At 38.5% G+C, this 19777-nt stretch overlaps 1 protein-coding gene across 4 annotated transcripts in view; it reads right to left on the bottom strand.

Moving 5' to 3' along the window:
• The window catches only part of LYST (lysosomal trafficking regulator), a 277679-nt gene that overhangs the window by 150996 nt on the left and 106906 nt on the right, over positions 1-19777 (bottom strand). For all 4 annotated transcript variants that reach the window (XM_079899834.1, XM_079899833.1, XM_079899836.1 and 1 more), the window contains one exon: positions 1816-1905. The gene's annotated coding sequence lies outside the window, so the exon portion shown is untranslated. The remainder of the gene's footprint in view (positions 1-1815; positions 1906-19777) is intronic.

Genomic DNA, 19777 nt, shown 5'->3' with positions numbered 1-19777 from the left:
ATTGTGGTAATAATTAGGGCCTATCTTCAAGAAATTAAGATAATGAAAATTAATGTGAATTTTTAGACAATTAATGAGGAAATAATTTCAATCCCACTTCCCAAAAGCACAAGATGCCATGTCAGTAAAAAGTATTATAATATATGCAGAAATATTTTTCCTGATTTAAAAACGTGTATAAAATATACACACAGTTACATATATAGGGTATTACATATAGATGATCTATTACCTGCTTGTTTCATTTAGATATTTCAGAAATCTTTTCCCATGAGCTCTCTTTTACTCTGTTTAATAGCTGCATGCTTACTCTTTTTAATACATTCCACTGCATGTATATATTACATACAGTTCATATATTTCATTATTAGATGTACTATCACTATGTAGCCAATCTGTCACTGTTAGACATTTAGGTTATTTCTAGTTTCTTATTATCATAAACAAAGCTGCAATAAACATCCTTACAATATTTGCACATTTATCCTATTACTTCCTTGAAGTAGAAATTGCTGTTACTTCATATAATAGGCTTCACACATTTCTGTTAGGTTTATTCCAAGGTGTTTTATGGTTTTTGCCATTATTCTGAATGGAATTTTATTTTCCATTATATTGATACATTCTTACTCGGATAGAAAACTGGTATATAGGAGGCCTATAGGGAGTAGATTTATTTTGAGATATCCAAACTTTACTCATATGTCCAAACTTCTCACTGAACTCTCTTATTGATTTTCTCAGAATTTCCAGATATAAAACCCTGTCATCTACAAATAACAAAAATTCTGAATTTTTCTATCCAATATTCACACACTTTCTACTCTTTCAATTGCATGAGTACTAGCAGAACAACACTGGTAGGGGTGATGGGGACACTTTTGCTTTGCACATTAAGAAATACTTATTTCTTCCTATGCATCTAATAGGAATGCTGAATTTACCTATTGCCTTTCTGAATGTCAACTGAAAAGATGATTGCATGGTAATTTTTAAAGATTTTTTTGGAATATTTACAATACCCAGAAAAGTGCAAAGAACGTATAACGTGAGGTTATAGCCAATGCTCAGACCTCAGATCTAGCAAGTATTAACATGATGCTATGTTCAGTTCAGTTCCCATGTGTGGGTGTGTCTGTGTGTGTGTGTATGTGTGTAAAGAAATCAAACCTTATAGTACAGGAAAGCCACACTCCACCCACACCTCTTCCACCTCTCTAGTTGCTGTTTATCATTTCCATACATATTTTTATAATTTTGATATGTTATAGCCATAAAATATTCAGTACTGTTTTAGTTATTTTTAACACTTTATATAAACAGTATATTATAGGTGGGTGGGATGAATTGGGAGATTGAGATTGATACATATACTCTACTATATATAAAATAGATAACTAAGGAGAACCTACTGTAAAGCACAGGGAAGTCTACTCAGTGCTCTGTGGTGACCTGGATGGGAAGGGAATCTCAAAAAGAGTGGATATATGTATATGTATAACTGATTCACTTTGCTGCACAGCAGAAACTAACACAACATTGTGAAGCAACAATACTCCAATAAAAATTAATAAAAAATAATATACTATATGCATCCTCTCATAACTTTGCTTTTCCCTCTCGACATTAAGTTCATTCCTTTAAACCACTGTGCAATATGCCATGGTATGAATAAACCACAATTTACATATCTAGAAAGTTTAGCTGTTTTCACTTTGGGGTTTAAAAATTTAATGTCACATAACTATATAGTTTCAAAGTCTTGGACTGAACCAAGGATTTTGACTGCTAATATATGTTACATTAAATACTTACCAATCTTTCAACACTTCTGTAACATTTAGGGTCTTTATGATTTGAGTTCATGAACTAGACGAAACAAATAATCTTAGAACAAAGCTTCACCTACCAAAAAAAAAAAAAGGAGAAAGATATTAACAGCAATAGTAAAACAAATATTTTTAACAACTGAAGTTCTGACATAAAAACAAGAGGCCAGTCTTCATATCTGATGTATGAAACAGACAACGATTTTTTTGAATCTCAGGAACACACTAAAAAATGCCTGTAGCTTCAAGAATGGTGTCTTGAGAGATGGAGTCTTGGAACATATTTGATCTGAAAAAGGTAACCTGACTGTAGCTCCCCACGGCTCTTCTCCCAACTGCCAACTTATAACCTCCAGGTAAATCCCTACAAAGGAAGGAGAATCAGGCAACATCAGTCTCCTTAACAATGAAATCTAGGTTGAGGATATATGAGAAATCAGAAAATACTACAGCCAAACAATGAATAAACCACCACCAAATTTCCTATCCTTGTTGAATTTTTAAAAATGAATTAATCTTTTGTGTATAACACAATGAAGACTATTTCTAGAATACCAAAGGATAAATTCCTACTTCTGGGGTAGCAAGAAGGTGCTTCTCTGTAGTTTTCTCCTTCTCTACAGTTTTTACCAGGCAGAGGCATGAGAAAAAACTTCCTTATTACAGTTATAAGGCAAACATAAAGGTTTATTTTGAACCACAAGTTTATAAAATCAAAACGACCTTTAATTGCTTTAAAATGCTCAAATCTAGAGAACTGTCTTGAATTCCTTTCAGCTTAACAAACAGTTCTCGTACCACACTATTCTAGGCCCTTGAGAATAGAGTAGGCAGGAAATAGGACAGAGCTGCTGTTACACTACATAGGACTTTGTGTGAATTAGGGAAAAAGCACCTTCTCCTAGGCTGATGCAGCCCACGGCACACAGCTATCAAAGCACAGGCTAGATTTCAGTCCTACTCGCCCACTCCACTGGCCAAGCACCAGTGCATCAACTGCTCGACCAAACGAAACAGCCCTGGAATGGAGTCTCAAAACACCTTCCAGACCTGCTCCTACTGCATCATCCCTGTAGTTTCAACTCTAGAATTTGGGCGGGGAAATTATCAATCAAATCATGGAGCAGAAACTAACACACCATTGTAAAGCAATTACACTCCAATAAAGATGTAAAAAAATCATGAGCAGGAGGAGGTCTTGTATGAACTGAGCTGACTACCGGCACACTCTAGCTTGGACTACTACGAGGTGGAGCCATTTATCTCACGATACTAAAACGATTCCAGCTCACTCAGCCTGGCCATCAGAAGTGGAGGCTGACAGACAACTGGATCCATCTGTTGCTCTCTCTTACCGAGGGACATTTCTAGGCCAAGCTGAGGGATTTTTCTAATGCTCTTAAACTGACATGGCTTCTTTAGCTCCATATTTTACACAGCCCAGCTTGGATAACCATGGAGTCTCACTCCATCCAAGATCATAATCCTATCCGCCAGCACAGTCAGCTGTGCCCTCCTTCACTCTGCCATCACTCTTTATTCACAGCTGTATTCTAGCTTTTATCACCCTATATTATGCTGGGTGTCCATAAAGTCGGAAAATACAGGGTTTTTTAAAAAATAAATTGAAGATGTGCTTAGGACATTATATATTTTTGCCCCTGTTTCCAAACTACATGGACACCCTGTAGCCACTTATCTATATGACTGTCTTACCTCCTAGGTCATGAGTTCCTTAAGGCCAGGAACTGTGTCTTATTACTTTTTGCACTTTATAACTATCATGCCAAATTTTAAATTGATCATCATTACAATTTTCACCTTTTAATACAACTATTCTTATAGTGACATAATAAGTAAGACTTGCTCCCAACAATATTACTAGAATTTTTATATTCTTAAAATTTACCATAAATGAAAAGCATAATAACAAAATGCCTCTAATCATATAAATGACCTTCCCAGAAAAATAGCAGGTTTCACTTTCTCTAATTCAGTGACAGGTACAGTGATATAAATGCCCAAAACAAAACAAAACAAAACCTGACAATGTATTAGCTATAACCCCTAGTTTTATGTCATCAGAAATTTCATCAATATGCCATTTAATTAAACAAATGTTTATTGAGCATTCATTATACGCCAGCTACTATTTTTGACACTGACTATAGAGCAAAAATAAAATCCCTACCCTCACGGATTCTAGTGGGGTAGAGACAGAAAAAATAAACCCATTCTAATGTCAGGTAGTAGTACTAAGTGCTATGAAAACAAAGTAAAACAGAATAAGAGTACAGAGTGACAGGAATGCTACTTCAGATAGGGCTGGCGAGGAATGCCTGAAGATGTGATATCCGAGCAAAACCCTGAATGAAGTAAGAAAACAGCCCGTGTGGGTATCCGGGGAAAGAGTATTTCGGGGCTCTGAGATTAGTGTATGTTTGATGCACTGGATACTGAGTGAAGAGAAGAAAGAGAGAAGTTAAACATTACCACAAAAGTGAGAAAAGCCTCTCGCTCCTACTTCTCAGGGACTGAAGTAAGATGTAGAAAGAAGAAACAGGAGTGTTCCTCTGGAACTCTCGTAAGGAATGGAAGCCTCCTTCCTGCCCACCCTCCTTTCCTTGCCCACCCCCCCCCCAAAAAAAGAGACAGAATAGCGCAGTTCACGGACAGGTAAGACTAGTTGGGAGGGAAAATAAAGTTCGCCTTTAGCTATGTCAACTTTGACGGGTCTCTCAGGAAGCAAGTAAAAGATATCAAGCAGGCAGCTGGATATACCAAACTGGAGGATGCGACTGGTGAGTCAGTTTGGGAGTTATCAGCATATAGATGCAGTTTAATGAGACCAGATGGATGAAACAACCCAGAGCAGTGCTGTCTGGCAGAACTTCCTGCAATGATGGGGACTGTGCCTAGTGGCTATGGTATTGAACAGTAGGGGGACCCAGAGAATGAGTGTAAGTGGGGCAGAGAAGAGGTTCTAGGACTGAGCCCTGGGGTTAACACCACTGACTCAAGGAGATTCCAGCATAGGAGACCAGGAAGAAATAACATGTGAGGCGGGAAAAAAAAAATCAGGAGTGGTCCTTCCCAGAAACCAGGGGAGGAAAACTTGAAACAGGAAAGATTGATCAACTGTGTCAAATACCGCTGAGAGGTTGAGTAAGATGGAAACTGGGAACTGACCGCTGGATTTAGCAACACTGAAGTTACAGACAACCGTGTCAAACAGTGGCCTCAGGGGAGTCGCGAAGAGTGGTGAAGAAATGGAGGCAAGGGGTCTAGAAAACTCCTTAGAGAAGCTCTGCCCAAAAGGGTAGCAAGGAAATGGGTGGTAGCTTGAAAGGGACATTGGATAGGGGAGTCGTTGTTGGCTATTTCTTTTTTTTTTTTAAGAAAAAAATATATAACAGCATGTTTGTAAGCTGAGATATCATAGCATGTTTGTACGGCATGTTTCTCCAACAGAGAAAGGAAAATAGATGAAAAACTAGAATGAGAGGAGATAATACCAGGGCCAACGAGGAGGCAAAATGAAGAGGATCCAATGTGCAAGCGGAAGCAACGGTGACAGTTCATCCGATGGAGTGAGAAGCATGACAGAGTCCATGAGTACAGATGCAGGAACACTCGTGTATCTGGCAGTGGGAGGACCAAGATCTGGAGGCTTCTATCTCCTCAGTGAAATAAACCACAAGTTTACCAGCTGAGAGTCAGAAGTGGGAGGTGTTTTAATCTGATGAGTGGAACAGGGTCAAAACTGCAGCCCCTAAAAGATTTCCCACATGGCTGCCAGTTAGTAACTAAGATCAAGTTCCGCTGTTCAGTAACTGTACCCATACTATAGTCCCACTCTCCACTGTGTCCCCAAGAACAGAAGGATAGAACAGATGATGTCAAACACCTTGTGGAAATCTACGTATGTTACAGCTACAGCACTTTCCTGATGTGTATCTGTACATCCCCATCAAAAGTAGAAACTGGGTGATCTGCATGAATTAGTTTTAGAGAATCCCCTTAACCTTTACCGCCTGTCTAGTCCTTCTGTAAACGTTTGCAAATCTTTTAAAATGATCGCTAGAATCTTTTGTGAAGGTAACTTCAAACTCACTAAAATCTATGGAATCTACACTCTTTTTTATAATTTTGGAACTTTATTCCTCCACAGCCTTCTGAAATTTTTCAAATTTACCATAATAACTCAAAGATTACCAGTTCAGCAATGACATTAACAAATTTTCTCAGAACCTGAACCTGGGATGTGAATTCATTTAGAGCAACCAGAGATTCTGATACAATCTCCTCCTCACTCTTGGGCTTAAATTTTCTATTATTCTTCTTACTTCTACACTTATTAGTCTGTGTGTAGACCGTTCTTCGTGTCAGAGAAGACAGAAAGAAAACAGAAGTTGAGAAGTTTCATTTACTCTCTGTATCTGATTATAGGGTCAGTTTGTTTCAAGGAAGAATCTATTATTTGCCTGTTGTTTTCATCTTCTATATATAAAATGTAAAAAGGTCAGCCTTAACCTTTTTCAAAACCTCAGCTCATTATTTTCAGAGGTTTGTGTTCCTCTTTTATATATAAATAATTTTGTTTTTGTTATTTGTTTCATATCCTTCTTCTGCACGTTATTTTAAAATCTGAGTTCAATTGGCCACTTTACCTCTACCTTTCTTCACATATTACTTCCAATTGTTCCATAAAGACCAGTCTATGGTCATCTTACAACCACTTTCCCTTCTAGAAACTGTATCCATGGCACCTTACCTATCTTTTCTTTGAACTTTAGGAACTCTGCATTTCCAATTCTCTATATTCCAGCTTTGCTTCATATTCTTCTTCCTGTTTATTATGTATTCATTTAGCTATCATTTACTAAACACTCCCTTTGTGCCAGGTACTAAGAACACACACTGTGAAAGCAGTCCCAGTCTCTGCCCCTCAGGAAGATCACGTTATGGCGGCAAAGGCAAACCAACACACAGGGTACTGCATACTGATAAGGTGCATTGAACCGAATCTGAGGAGTCAGGGAAGCTTCATGAAGGAGATAATCTTCAAGAAAAAGCAGAACAGGTAAAGGGAGACAAGGAGAGAAGAAAGGCATTACAGACAGGAAGAGAGGCTCAAGTCAAGTCCTTGGAAGAATTACAATAAGTTTGGTATCAAAAAGCAAAATGAGCAGCAGGAAAACAAGGATGGAGAGAATGGTGACCAAGGATAAATAAAAGGATTTATTGATGCGCTTGTAAACGTGAATTTCTGATGGTGTCAATTTCCTCAGCTATTTGAGATTCTCCAGCAGCATTCAGCTGCTTGGATCTAACAGGAGAGAATACAGATTGTATCACTGGTCTTGAAATGAGGGTTTTGGTGGGTGAAGGCAGCAGAAGCGTAAGTGGAAGGGAATCAGGGGTACAGGTGAAAGAACGATCCATATGGTCAAAATGTGTACAGGCTGGGCAGGGAAGAGAAAGACGCCAGGCAAATGTTGACACACAGGTAATCAATCCCTATGAGAGAGAAGAACAGAGAATGTGCTACGGAAGATACTGGAATTCGCAGATTTTTGAAGCAAGCAGTTCCAGATGATGACAACATCCAGACTGTGACCCTGCAAGTCAGTGTCTGAGGTGAAGTGAAAGGTCACTGTAGCCAAGTAACCATGAAGCTAGTTTTCTGGACAACAGATCACTATAAGCTCTTGAAAGCTCCTTGATGACAGGGAATTTTTCTGTGGCATTTACTGCTAAATCTACAGCATCTAGAATAGTACGTGGCACAGAGAAGGCAATCATTTGAATGAATGACATGACTTTTCTCTCAGGATTCCCATTATGTTCACTGTCTAACTAAGCCCTCACAGTGGGTCAAAATTAGGCTCAGAGTATCAGCTCCCCGATTATTTCCTTTACCTTCCGGAAATGAAATAGTCAACAACATAAGTTTTGCTTTATTGAGTGAGACTTCCCACAGACATTTGGATAGCTGACTTTGATATTTTAGCTCTGATCTTCTTCTGTGATTAATTTCTACAACCTATTATCCGAAAGATCACAGAATTAAGCTTTCACCCTCAGTCTTGTGGATTTTCAAACTTTATTTTCTTGACATATAGAACGACTACACCTGCCCCTACACCAAGCCATTACTACATACATTCTTCACCTTTCAGCATTTGAAAAGACCTTGTCACTTCTGTGTTTTAATCAGTGCAACCAATGATATTATATTTACCATTGAAGATAAAATCTCAAGCTCAACAGGACTTCCCTGGTGGCGCAGTGGTTAAGAATCTGCCAGCCAGTGCAGGGGACACGGGTTCAATACCTGGTCTGGGAAGATCCCACATGCCGCGGAGCAACTAAGCCCGTGAGCCACAACTACTGAGCCTGTGCTCTAGAGCCCGCAAGCCACAACTACTGAGCCTGAGAGCCACAACTGCTGAAGCCTGCGTGCCTAGAGCCTGTGCTCCGCAACAAGAGAAGCCACCGCAATGAGAAGCCCGCGCACCACAACGAAGAGTAGCCCCCGCTCGCCGCAACTAGAGAAAAGCCCACGTGCAACGAAGACCCAACAGAGCCGTAAATAAATAAATTTTTTTAAAAAAATCTCAAGCTCAACAATATGGCAAGAAGTACTCCAAAGGTCACCAAGTTTCCTTCTCAAGAACTGTCAAATAACAAGTGGCCATGGTGATAAGAAGGGCGGAGTCCATTGTGCTACAGTTCACTTTTTCACTAATTCATCCATTCATTAATTCAACCAATATTTATTACTTATTCAATAAATATTTACAAGTCTGATTACTCATTCTATTTTTTTTAGTTTCTGAATAGTCAGATTGTCAACACTGTGACAGTGGTGAAAACAAAGGCGGAAGATTTGGAATCAAGCAATTACTAGCCAGTCACACAGAGGTGTGTGGAGTTTGGCTTCCTTTTCCAGTAGATGTCCATCCCATACAGTTGCTATGTGGATCTTCGGAGATTATATGGTATCAGTAAACATTCTTGGAATATGTTGTATGTAGTTCTATTTTAAAGGCTTGGCACTAGCTGAGCACGTTCCAACAGAGAGTGCCATCTGGAGGAAGAAAAGATCACTACAACCTTTCCTCACAGACCAGTGAGCACGGAAATGTTAATGTTCTGCTTTATGATGATGTAGTTTCCAAGGAAACACTGAAAATAAAAGCAGAGGGTACCTGCATTTTTTATCTTTTCCCTGCCTTGTGACTTCTACAGAAAACAAGAAGTAAAAGGAAGAAGACAAGAAAAAAAGATTATAACAATGAAGTTTATTCTTATAGCCGGATTAAAAAGCGTTATTTTTTTCTTATCAAACAGTGCCACCTGAAGCACTCAATTCCTAATCTTTCATCAAATGCCAAAAATTCTGGTACATTGTCTTTTAAAATAATACTATGCACTTGCCTAAATCTGTTAATTACAACAGTATTAGAGAAATTACCATTAGAAAGAATATTTTTCAGAAATGTACTATGTACCGAAAAGGAGGAGAGTACTACAAATCACAGGATTATTGTGAGGCTTAAACAAAATAATGCACGGAATAATTAGTACTCAATGAGTTCTGTTGAATCAGAGTCTGTTACGATTTGAAGCAGCCTTCATGGAAATAAGGGTTGGTTCATATGGACTCTTAGCTATGCTAAATCCCATCTCTCCACAGTTCAATATATATTGATTAGAGACTAATTAATGACTTTCCCAAAGATCTCACACATTCTTTGCAACACATTACTAAAAATCAAAAAAACTTAGGAGGAGAAAAATGATAACACTATTTATACAATTTCATAAATGACACGAATAAAGGAATAAACATGAATAAGTTAGAAGCGTACATTTGCACAATGGCAGAAACTTTAGACATCATATTCTCCAACCCCACATTCTACAGGTAACAAAAGCTGAAGCCAACAGGTTCAAGATGCCATGACAGTTGTCCTGGGAGTTATACGATATTTTTGGAGCTAATTAACTAGAACTAAAATAACCCAGGTTTAGAAGACACAGCCTTTCTTCTGTCAGGTCAATTAAAAATTAGACAGTGGGCAAAGAAGTTTCCTTAACACCAAATGCTATCTCTAAATGTTACCCAGAACCTTTACTCAAGTCCACTAGTTTGCAATCCGTACACCAGGAAACAAGATTTAAAAATCTCTCTCTATACACTTTTGTAACCACAACACAGAGCCATATGTCTGAAATACAGGAAACTTGTGTGGGAGAGGGGAGAAGATACTATGAACTGAGCTTGTTCAGATTAACAGAATTCTCTTTAAGGAATAAGTAGTTAAGGCATATCAGTTGAATTAAATTATACAACATCTAAGCAAGCAAATGTCTGTTAATCTAGGCTTTACCCTGTAAATTTTTGGTCATACTACATATGTTAGGTAATAACCATCAGAATGATTCCCAACTACAGACTTAAGACAGAAAGTTTATTAGGATGCTATTTACATACCAAAATTTTTTTTCTTCTTGCAAGTAGCTTGTTTGCTTTTTTTTCAATTGAAGTATAGTTGATTTACAACATTATATTAGTTTCAAGTGTATAGCATAGTGATTTTATATTTTTATAGATTATTCTCCATCCAAAGTTATTACAAAATAATGGCTATATTTTCCTGTGCTGTACAATATATCCTTGTTGCTTATCCATTTTATTATGTATATTTTTATTAATATAAGCATCTTTACAACCTATGTTATAGTAGATAAATACTGTCTTGAGAAAATTGAAGTAAAATTTGATAGTCATTGAATATGAAAAATTAAAATATATTTTGTGGGTTTATTTTTATAAAATTCTTGAAATTTAAAATGAGAGCTAGGGGGGACTTCCCTGGCGGTCCAGTGGTTAAGACTTCGCCTTCCAATGCAGGGGGTGCGGGTTCGATCCCTGGTTGGGGAGCTAAGATCCCACATGCCTCGGGGCCAAAAAAAATGAAACAAAACATAAAACAGAAGCAATATTGTAACCAATTCAATAAAGACTTTCAAAATGGTCCACATCAAAAAAATAACTAAAATAAAATGAGAGTTAGGAAAGGATGTGACACTTTAACAAAGCTCTAAATTAAATAGCTGAATCAGAGATCTGTTAAAAACCACTTTAGCAATAAGATAAATCCTTTTCGCACAATCCGGTAATTACTGCTGATTCACCATACTTGAGGAGGATGTTCAACTTCCATTTAATCAATAACTTCAACAGGAATTATAACAGTTGTTTTAGACTATAGCAGTTGTTTAGAGCTCAGGCCCTTCTTGACAAACACTGAACTTGATTTTCTGAGTTCTGCTTTAAACTATATCTGGTTGGAAGTCAGGATGTCACACACATCCTTATGAAGTTTGGACTGTGGTCTCCAGCTCCTTAGATACTAATGTGGTATCATGAAAAAAATGTGATTAAGGCTTTGAACTCCGCCAGACCCTACAGAGTCTGAGTAACTCCCCCAGATCCCCTGGGGAACTGAATTGACAGTTCCAATTTGGACTGCTAGCAACACAGCTGGCCGCACCCTCACCCCACCCCACCCCCGCCCAGTACCCTGTCAGGCAAGGGGAGAAGGTGTTCCTGCACCGCCAAGCGATCTGAGGTGGCTCTCTGACGGTCTGGGGCAAGGGCTCCGAAAGTAGGGTAGCAGCATGTGAGGCAAACAGTAGGCCAGTTAAGCTTGATGAGGTAATCGCGGCACCTCCCCAAACCTTCTTCCCGGGGTTCTCTCACAACGCCACTTCCAGGTATACTGTAGATTAAACAGCCTTATGGATATAAATCCCTCATACAACGTTGTCTCTAAGGGCAAATCATTTACAGTCTGAATAACTATCTTAGACATGAACCTTTGGAACACAACCATTTATAAGAAGTAACTGCCATCCTTAGTTTTTTCAACTAACACTGAAGGAAGTAACAAGTTGACTGCCAGTGAAGGAACACTGCCATGGAGCTTGTATTTTATGAATTACTTGAGAATGAAAATCTATCAGAGAATCAACACACAGAGAGTTGAATGATCTTAGTACCTCCTCAGAATTTTATAGATAAGAACCCTAAGGCAGATGGAGGTTAAGAGATTTCCCAAAAGTCACAGGGCTTCACACCTGGGTCTTCAGATCCTGTCCAATGTTCTTCCTAATACTGCATGAAATTTTTGAGAGACTTCTCACAGGCCAACTATGTCTTTTAGAATGCTACCTGTCAAAGCATTTTAGTGATTAGGTCTGGCACTAAGTGCAACTGTAAGTAGGCAGTAACCCTGCCTGTCTATCTGTCCTCCAGGCAATGTATCCTGCCACCCTAGTCTTCTACAGGTTCATGTTATCTTTTTCCATATGTTTCCCCATTTCTCATTTACATCAAGAAGTGACCTGAAAAAAAGGAAAATTCTGCTCCTCCTAGAAAGAAGTATTTACATTTTAACAAGAAGTAACACCTTCAGCTCTAACCAGGATTGCAACATAAGAGAGGTAAAAGTTGGCTCTGACCTAGGTGTTCCATATTAAAAATATAGGACTATAGGCGGCCATCAAGCAAGCCACCGAGGATAAGAAAATAACTACAGTGTGATGGGGTGCACCATGGGAGGGGGGCAGGGGACTGGTCATTTTGGTTTGCTGGGTCATACTCCTTTCTTTGGTATGTTATTTGGTATATTCTAAGCTGACTGAGTTTTCTTCACACTGATGCTTGGAGAGAAGGTGTAAGGATTCTTTTCTCTTTAGGTTTGGCTTTTCATTATAAACTCTAAAGGGACTTCGCAGTACAGAATGTTTGATGCAGTCAATTCCAAAGGGTCTAGGGCGGGATGGGGAGAAAGGTTGTGTCCAACTGGACTCAGCCAGAAATGAATGCACGAATGACGAATGCCCAGGAATCTCTGGAAAGTAGATTGCTACCTAAGTTCTAGTCCCTTCCTAAAACCACTTAATAGGGTTCTATTACATAAACAGTAGGATTTTTATTCTCTTTACCTTGTCAGTTTACAATTGAATGAAATAAGTATATGTGCACTGCTTTCTGTCTCTGTTGCCAATGGCTTCTCAGCTGGCTGTAGCTTTCAACAAATTTCCCTAACCAAAACAGGACTTCTTCAGGGCTTGGGGGACAAAGTTCTTTTATCTCAGTCCTTGGGAGAGTTTTGTATGCAGTAGCCTGGCCCCAGGTGATAGGTTGGTTTGAAGCCTTTTTGTTTTTATTTCTGCTGTATCAAAGCCAAGAACCATCAAATGAATGACGAAAATGGAAGAATGAAAGGTGATTCAACCCTCTTCTTGATTTTGCTCCTCCATTCTCCAATAGAAAATGATAATTGGAGAACTTTTCATCTCACTTGAAATCACTGCCTGGTTGTGAATGATTCTTAACTGCTCATTTTCCTTGGGAGCCCCTAGGTCTTTCTCACCTTAGAAAGTAGCCCAGGCCTGCCAGCCGAGTGCAAAGAAGCTGGAACAGCCGTGACCTTCCTTCTCTGTGCACCCACCTGCTGAGGCTGTTTCTGAAGTGCTCTCGGCTGGTGTGGGAGCTCGCTGCTCCTGGCACACATGCCTTCCCCACTGTCCCTACACCTCCAAGCGCTCTTGCTGCCTATGGCTGATATGTCATGGAAGAAAGCAATGCACCACCTGGGACACAACTTGAAAACACGTGGAAAGGAGAGCGGAAAGGACTTGGACCACATGAGGTCACGCTTCATGCCCTGATGGTTCAGAATTTTACACCTGTTTGTCCAACTTAGGTCTTGGTGGGAAAAGCAGAAAATTTAAAAATGTTTCGAGAAGCTTAAAAATATATATTATAGGACCATGATAATCCTTAACTAGTAAATGTGGAAGAAAATGTTTATACTGTTCCTACTTTTATTCTGTATTATGCATTTAGGCTAAGTCAAGGTACAAAAATGTGTTGAATGAAATATTTCCAAATTATGTAGAATTGTGTAGGCTGTTCAAATAGAACTCAATAAAATGATCTGGCGGGGGAAGGGTCAAAATCTAAGAAAGCAATGGCTCCAGAAAAGTGTACATACTATTTTTTTCACATTTCAGGAAGCTAACAAACACCACTGCCTGTTTCCCTCCCCTTCCCCAAACGGGTGAAGTCTTCGTTCTTGCTTTCCTTCACAGCTGCTTTGAAACCTGTGATTGGCCCAGAGAGGAGAGGTCATCCTGGCTCCCTGTATGACAAAACTGGCCAGGAAATAAAGGAAACCCAGGCACAGCGTAGCAAGGCAGAATTTTAAAAGAAATTCTGAGGAAGTCACACCAAAACGTATCAAACTTAAGCCCTTCAACAAGCAGTTCATTTTCTCTAAACCAAACAAATTGGGCAACCAGATAACTCAGAAGAACCTGTGTTTGATCCTGAGCACCATAAAGGAATGGAAATTCTCAGACATTTTGGTTATAGCAAGGCTGCACTAAAAGGAACTCTGAAGGCCCATCCCAGTAAAGCATCTCCCCTGGCTTTACATCCCTACAGGAAGGAATTGTGCCAGAAGTTTTATACTGAATAGCTCATCCATCTTCATAATAGATCTCTAGATTTTCACAGAATGATGATGATGATACACCTAACACCTACCAAGATTAACTGCTACACAGCAGGCACTTCTGTAAGCACTCTCCTAGAGTGGTTGCTTTAATCCTCATAACAATCTCGTAAGTACAAATATTGATATATCCCTACTTGTCACGTGTTGGAAACCGAAGCACATGAGGTTAGATAACTGCTCAAGGTCACAGAGCTTCAAGTGTCAGAGGCAGGATTCAGACCCAGGCCATCTCTCTGCACTCTGTATACAAACGTCTGTTCTCCAAAACAGTGACTCCTACCCTCCATCAAACCAGCTCTTCCTTCCTCATTCCTATTTCAGTTAATGGCCTCTACCCAGTCACTTCGGGAAAAAGAAAAAAACCAAAACAAAAACAGAATAGCACTTCATCCGGGGCCTAGAAAATTCTTCCTCTTGACAGCTTGCTGGCTCACCTCTGCATCTGTTACTTGCTATCTCTATGACCCTGGGTACTTGGCTTCCTCTAAGTCTCAGTTTCTTATCTATAAAACTGAGTTCCTAAGGGCACCTCAAGTTGTTGTGAATATTAAAACTAAATGAGACAGTGCTGGGCCCGGCAGATTGTCAGAAGATCAATAATTAGTAGCTATTATGGTCATCATCTTGAGTCTGGTCCTTCCCCTCTAAACTTACGCTTAAGCATTCTCCGGTTCTCATCTCTCTCACTTGCCATACCAGCAACCTCTTATTTGGTCACCCTGTCTGGTCTATTTTCCATTCACTTCAAATTCTACAACTGCTAAAACTGTCAGCCACATTCCTTAAAAATCATAAATGACACTCCAATTCCTAGGGAATAAGATCCCGACTCCTTATCATCATGCTATGGGATTGCCTCCCCCATCTAACCTTTTTAATCTCTCAACACATCCCAAAACACACTGCACTACCCCATAACTCCTCCTAAGGGTACACACTTTCTCAACACCATTTCACTGTTGTTGCTGTTTTTTTTTTTAAATCATGTTGCTGCTGCTACAGAAATTCCCATTAATTCCCAATTACTTTTCTACATGCCTTAATCCTAGGACTCACCATATTGTATTACAGAATTATATTGTTTCTTTCAAAGCTAGATTATACTTTCCTTAAGAAGGGAAATCAGGTCTTATTTGTTTAAAAAAAAATCATTTGTGCCTGACACACTGTCACAAATGGGAAGAGCTCAATAAATAAAAACAAATTCATTTAATACTAACTTTGATAGGAAGCATTTTGTTATTCAAATTCCTTTAGGAAATATTCCCACAGCTAAAGCATGGAGAAATAAACAGGCACGTTTACAAAAGTCTTTCTCCATTCCACAGCAAGAATTTGATGTATTAAGGAAAGTGCTACAGAAACACCTAAAAACCTTACCAAAATTTTTTGATATTAAAAACAAAAAACTTCAGCAATAAAATCTTGGATGTGTATTCTTCCTATGTTAAAGAGTATAATTCAGAGTTTACAGTTTCAAAATTCTTTCAAATCAGTAGTAGACATGATGGTTTTCCATACCTCCCAAAGAAACACTAAAAAACATCTTGGAACCTTATCCTAAATGGGAAATGAAAAAATAAAAAATAATTTATAGAGCAACATTATAATGATCAACAGTTTTTAATATATACTTTGCATACGGTAAAAGAGTCAGCAAAATAAGTTTTAGAAATACTGAACATAGATATTTACAAGCTTTAAAGACCCCTTGCAAACGTATATAGTACTAGTTTCCTCATTCCTCTGTAATTCTTACAGACACAATGAAAATTCGCTTCCCTTCTAAAGAAAAAGATTTAGTTGAGGCAGTTATAGACAAATGTGTCTACTGTTACAAAACATTTCACATCAAGAAAAATAACAGTGAGACCAGACTGAGATCCAGTTGTTTCATCTGTTGTTCTCTAACCATTCATGAAGATAGACAGACAACAGGAAAGAAAGGCACAGGGGTTGGGAGTGATGGAGAACAGAAATAAAACAGGAATATGTACTAAACACTTCCTGAGCGAATGCATTTCAAATTCAACCTGCACTTAATATTTTTTTCGACCACATTGGTATCATTACAATCTAGTTTCTATCACTGTGATCTATATGTAGACACACGCAAAGAAAATGGTTAAAGTTATAAATAAACTACACACTAGAAACCAAACCCTTCTGTTTTCCATGTTGTATAAGGCATCTTTTGGCTATAGGATTACTTTCTCAAAATGCATTAAAATGTTCAAGAAGTTGGTGGTATAGGAGAAAGAATACTAGAGTAAAAGTCAAGAGACTTTTGGTTTTCTGTTTTGCCTCAAACTCTTTAGCATCTCAGGCAAAGTGCTTAACCTTTCTGATCCCCATTCTTCTTATACATATTTAAACAAAAACAAAAGTAGATGATCTCTAAACATTTTTTAGGCTATGGACTTTTGTGACAGTACACAACAGTCAGAAAATAGCAATATAGTAATAGTCATACAGTAATAGTAAACATCAAGATTAATTTAGGATTAAAATTACACATTCTAAATGTTTCCTTAAACTGTGCGTAATCAGGTTGTGTCAAAACCACTGAGATTTTATTTTAAAAAAATAAGGTGTAGAAAAAATATATATATTTCAGCAGTGTGGAACATATGACTTTAGAAATATTCTCCAAAATACTTAAATAAAGCTAACAGAAAAGCAAGAACAGTTATCAGCATTACTGTCTTTGGAAGCATCATTAAGAGGAAATCCAGAAAATGGCAAAGGATTTTAATCTTTAATAGACTAAAATAAAAATAAAGTCATAGTGCATTAAAGGTTCAGATAAGCAAATATCAAAAAGCAGTATAAGAGTGAGTTGATGAATATACAGCTATCCTACAATTCACAGCAGTAAAACCTCCTTTTACCATTGGTGAGGATACACTGAATTTTGTACTTCAATGAATGAATACCCAGGAGCAATAACAATGAATGCACTTTATGAACTGATAAACATGTTTTGTTGGCCTTTCGAATAAAGCACATAGTTATAATAAAGGAGGAAATCATTCTCACCACCGTTTTAATTTTATACTCATCTAAACTTTGTATAATAATTATACTGTTGAAATAATATCTATGCAATTACGACTATTACTCTTCCATATAAGGAACCAAGACAAGTGAACTACAAAACTTAATAAGAATTTCACTGCAGCAAATCACATTTTGATCAGAGCAATTTTAAAGAGGGAAGAGAAAGGAAAAAATTAATATACTATTATTGCTCTTTAAAAGTTCATAATATAAAACAAGCATATAGATTGGAATTCACTTTTGCTAAACAGAAATTACCAAGAGCAGTGAATTCAGCCAAGAATCAAATGCTACCACAACAGAAAACTTGAGTATATTTAACCAGAAAATATTTCCAATGTACAAAGACACAGTTAACTTTTAAAAAGAAGGAGTATAAGGACAAATCCCTAGAAAATAGCAAACCCATCCCAACAACAATCTTGGGGGTGGAACATGGTTAAACCATTCCAAAAAAACAGGCTTAAAAGTAGAGGAAAAGGGACTTCCCTGGTGGTCCAGTGGTCAAGACTCCATGCTGCCAATGCAGGGGGCCCGGGTTCGATCCCTGGTCAGGGAACTGGATCCCACATGCCACAACTAAAGATCCTGCATGCCACAACTAAAAATCCTGCATGCTACAACTAAAGATCCTGTGTGCCGCAACTAAAGATCCCTCATGCCACAACTAAGACCCGGCACAGCCAAATAAATAAATAAATATTAAATAAAAATAAAAGTCTTAAAAAAAAAAAAGTAGCGGAAAAAACAGAATCCTAGAGTTAGTCCACAACCTAGATGTCACTTTCCAATATTTCACCCAAATTAGGACTTTGATCCCTTCAATAAACACTCCCCACCCAGTCCAGCTTCTGACAAATTATAGTCATTATGAAGTTTGTCTTTCTTGATCTAAAATGTTTCTTCCTCTTACTTTCACTCTTCTGATTACTACAAAATTACTGACTAGACAATATTAGGAGGCACAGCTTGGACTTCCATCTCCTTCTCAGTTTTTAACCCCTCATCTCCTTTGGCTTCTTCACTGCCTACATTTAAAAAAGAAAAAAATCATGTTGATACCTTCCTCTTTCAAGATTACTCAGGGTAATCTGCACTGGAAGTAGTCTTCTCACTTCCCCTCCACCCCTCTGTGCACTGCAGCCTGGCTTTTGCCCACACTGCTCTACCGGAACTACTCAAGTCAAGACCAATCCAACAGATATGTTCCAGTCCTTATCTCATTTGACCTCTCTGAGGAACATGAAGCATATGAGACCATTAATCATTCACTTCTTTTCTTCTTTAACATTTGTTTATTTATCTAGGCTGTGGTGGGTCTTAATTGTGGCACGTGGTCTTCTTAGTTGCGGCATGCGTGCAGGATCTAGTTCCCTGACCAGGGATCGAACCCAGACCCCCTGCATTGGGAGCACGGAGTCTTAACCACCGGACCACCAGGGAAGTCCCAATCACTCACTTCTTAAATCTCTCTTCTCTCTTGACTTGGAAGGTGCCAAATCTCTTTTGGTTTTCCTCCTGCCCCTCCGACAACTCCTTCTGTCTCCTTGGCTGGATGCTTCTTTGCCAGCTCCTTCATGTAGGTGAGCCTCTGCATTTTCCCCTCTGCCTCACTTCCCTTTGTGTTCTGTGACAATATCATCCACTTCTAAGGTTTCAGGTACCATCTATATATTAATGGCCACCAAATTTTCATCTAGAGATGAATTCATAACTTCCTTCAGACCCTTATAGAACAAGGCATGCCCAGAGCATTTTGGAGCAGTATTATGGGGCTAGAGAATAATCTTAGGCTAGTAAGCTCCATTCACATCCCTCAAATTTAAGGCTCCATTCATTCCTTCTCAACATCCACAACCCCTTTCCAGGGTGACAGGTCCTCTGGTTACCCATGACTGATATGATTAAACATCTCTATTTGCCCAAGACAGTCCTAGTTTATGCTTCTTGTCCCAGAGTAATTATTAATGACATTCTTTTCATTTTCGAAATAACACCTGTTTGGTCAATACATTATATAATCACCCTACCTGCCACCATCCTTTCTGATTTTTCATGCACAGCTAGATGAGTCCTCCCCCTACCCCTGAATTCTTTACTTCCTTACCATTAGGATCCCTAGTTCTGTTGCTACGAAACTTCCCTATATCCTCTACCTTCACACAGGAAGGTCACTTCATCTCCTCCTCTTAATAAACCCCTATACACACCCAGATCCCAGGCCAGAGGACAAGTCAATACTATCCTGGTTTCCCAAGGTGGTTTGCACATTATTATTATCCCATT

The sequence above is a fragment of the Stenella coeruleoalba genome, assembly GCF_951394435.1.
Source record: "Stenella coeruleoalba genome assembly, chromosome: 16".
In the NCBI taxonomy this organism is placed as follows: domain Eukaryota; kingdom Metazoa; phylum Chordata; class Mammalia; order Artiodactyla; family Delphinidae; genus Stenella; species Stenella coeruleoalba.
The sequence above is the reverse complement of the archived record's forward strand: the minus strand, read 5'-3'. Positions and strand labels throughout refer to the sequence as shown.